The sequence below is a fragment of the Morone saxatilis genome, unplaced genomic scaffold, assembly GCF_004916995.1.
Source record: "Morone saxatilis isolate NCDOM2014 unplaced genomic scaffold, NCSU_SB_2.0 Contig21, whole genome shotgun sequence".
NCBI lineage: Eukaryota > Metazoa > Chordata > Actinopteri > Moronidae > Morone > Morone saxatilis.
The window spans coordinates 2367032-2370062 of NW_023339774.1; the positions used below are offsets into that span (position 1 = coordinate 2367032).

The following is a 3031-nucleotide window of genomic DNA, read 5'->3' on the forward strand; positions in this document are numbered from 1 at the left end:
TCCACAAAGCAGGCTCACTCATAACAATAACTCTCTGTGTTTAGTGAAGATGATGATGAGGTGCCCTGACTGTCCCATACTGATCCCACTCAACAGCACTATTGGTCTCAAGTCTGTACATGATGCTGTGACAAAATTCAACTAGAACTCTTCCAACACGCGCTACTACGTCCTGCAGGAAGTGGGACGGATACAATCTGGGGTACAGAGAATTTCACACATACACAAATGCATTAATGCCATGTTTCCATTGCATTGTACAGCTTGACTCAATTTTGGTACCAGGTACTTTTCTCAATTTTGTTTTTCACAGCAGATAGTACCCCTCAATTTAAGTGGGATTCTTTACTGATCATCACATATTCATGGCATGACATCTGCAATGCAGCACAACACAGCACCTTAATTTGTTCCTTAGGCCTGAGGCATGTCAACAATTATCATTAGGGTTGGGGTTTTCAAAGCTTTACAAATACTCTGATTCTTCAGAGTATTCTTAGAGTTTTTTTAAGTAGCTGTGTAAGACTGGAAATTAAAGTGTTACTAAGTACTGAAAGTGTGACTTTTGCACAATGTATGACAAACAACTATGGATTATTGTTTGCTAAAAATATTGTGTTTTATGTTCCATATCCTAGATAGACTTAGTTTTCAATTTAAAAATCACCAAAATGTTTTATTTGTTAAGTAGCGCCACAACAGCATCATGCAGTAGCACATCTGTATCACATCCCTTTAAGCCCTGTACCTTTTTCTCAATGTACTTTCTCTTTCTCCTCTTCTCTCAGTACATGATGATGGCAGGGATGGGCTACTGGGCTAAGTTTGTCCTTGTGGAGGATCCTTGCCCATGGGGATCCAGAATAGTTCCTGAGGCATGCAAACCCCTCTGCCATGACAGAGCTGTAAGTACAACTAGAACATACTGACTTGGTGTGGCTCTGTCTCATAACAGCCACTTGGTTACCTTGTCTCACAACCATTTGCTGCTGACAGGCTTGTGTGAGCTTGTGAGCTACTTTAACCACACTTCAAGATTAAAGGTCCAATGTGTACAATTTAGGAGGAGAGATTTCATTACTGTATAAGTGCCTGAACATAAGCATTGTCAAGGTTGATGCTAGATGCCACTAAATTCTCACTTACAGGCCCTTAAAGGGTCAGTCTGGTGTGATTCTGTATTTTTCTTATTGTCAACAAATCCTGTCAAAAGTGTAATGTTTAAAACCATCAAGCATTACTCTCTCAGTACTTCCTGCCCCAATCTCATTGGTTCCTGCTAAAGGCATAATTTATTTTAAACTGGTTAACATATTATTGCTACCCCAGAGGCAAAATTTCTGTTCGGTGTTACAGCAGCACAAAGACAGAAATAATTACAGTAGATAGAGAACTTATATTAATAAAATCAATCAATCAAAAATCATGAATGCCTGGGTTCCCATTAGACCAGTGGTCCCCTACCTGTTTTTTAAACATATTTCATGGATATTTAATATTATGTTCAATAGCTAACAGTACAGAACAACTAAAACTGAAACTGTACGATGAATTGAGCAGATTATATCCTGTAAATATTACATCATGGAGTTTTAACAATCTATTTTTAACAATCAAATATACCTAATAGGCTTATTTTTTTTTGACAAATTCAATGTTTTCTGCTCCATGTTGCTTGCATACTTTTCTAATGCAGGACAAGGCAAAATACAGTCTGTGTTTAGGTCAGTCCAGGTCCAGTATTAGGGACTGTGATCGGTACAGTTTGACGGTCCTAGATCAGAGCTAGGCACTTTATTGTGTTCAAGGATGTTAACAATATGAGTGTGATTTGATTATTTCATTCAATGTTGGTCACTCAGCTTCCTACTTCTGCTCTCATTCTCTCTCTCTCTCTAAAGCATCATGCTTTCTGTTGTTCATCTTTTACCACTCAAAATGGACTGGGATCTGTTGAGTGCAAGTTCTATCCCCCAACGGTAAGTCCACATTGCAAACATACAGCACAGCGTATGTTCACCTAATCTGCTTCAAGCTAAAAATAGTATAGTCGTCTCTCCAAAACTCCACTTCTTGTGGAGTGTCTTGTTCTACATTATTAATTTACTCTCTAACCATAATTAGGAAATCAGTAATATAGTCATATCATTGAAAAATACATTTCTCCATATTTTATTTATTCATTTTCAGTTTTGTAAACATACAAACTACAAAGGAAGCAACAGCCCCCCGCCCCACCCTCATGGATAAAGAAATTTAAAAAAACAAAACAAAAAAAAACAAGCAAATGAACAAAAAACAAGACAAAAACATGCTCTTATAGGATACAAAGCAATACAATTAGCAAAACTGTCAGCACCAGCCACTGAATGGGTGTCTAGAATGTTTCATTGATCAAGAGATACATACATATACATATAGTACGTGTACACATATGCAGTAGCCTATATACACACCTATATGTACAAACATATAAACATACACGCAAACACTTTAGGCCATTCTGGATAAATACAACAGAAATGGTTGCCACATTTTGTCAAAGGTTGCAGAGCTGAGAGAAACATTATATCGAACCCTTTCCATATGTAACAAGTTTGTTATTTCTGCTAGCCAGGTTTTAAAAGAAGGCACATCTTCATTCTTCCAAAGAGTTAAAATATTCCTTTTTGCAATAACCACGCCATATTGTATTGTCGGCCCCGCCTAAAATGGCAGTGCAAGGATCTGGTGTAATATCACAGTTATATACTTCAGAAAAGCACTTAAAAATATCTGACCAGAACTTGTTTAGCTTGGGGCAAGACCAAAAGAGGTGGCCCAGGGTGCCCTCAGCAGATTTACATTTTGGGCAGATTGGAGAGACAGAGGGGTAAAAAGAGTGTAGTTTGGTATAGGAGTAGTGCAGCCTATGAAGTATTTTAAATTGAATAAGTTGGTGTCCCCAGCTTTCATCAGTGACTGTACTGCCCAGGTCTTTTTCCCAGGCTTCCTTCAAATATTGCGTTGAAACCGGGTCATGCGCTGTAAA

General features: G+C 38.0%; 1 long non-coding RNA gene across 1 annotated transcript; it reads left to right on the forward strand.

Annotated features, from left to right (window-relative positions):
- The first annotated feature begins 48 nt into the window (after positions 1-48).
- LOC118333049 lies at positions 49-1979 on the forward strand. The gene is made up of 3 exons (XR_004796946.1): positions 49-202; positions 789-905; positions 1902-1979. It is a non-coding gene; the product is annotated as an uncharacterized LOC118333049 (long non-coding RNA).
- Positions 1980-3031: the final 1052 nt, after the last annotated feature.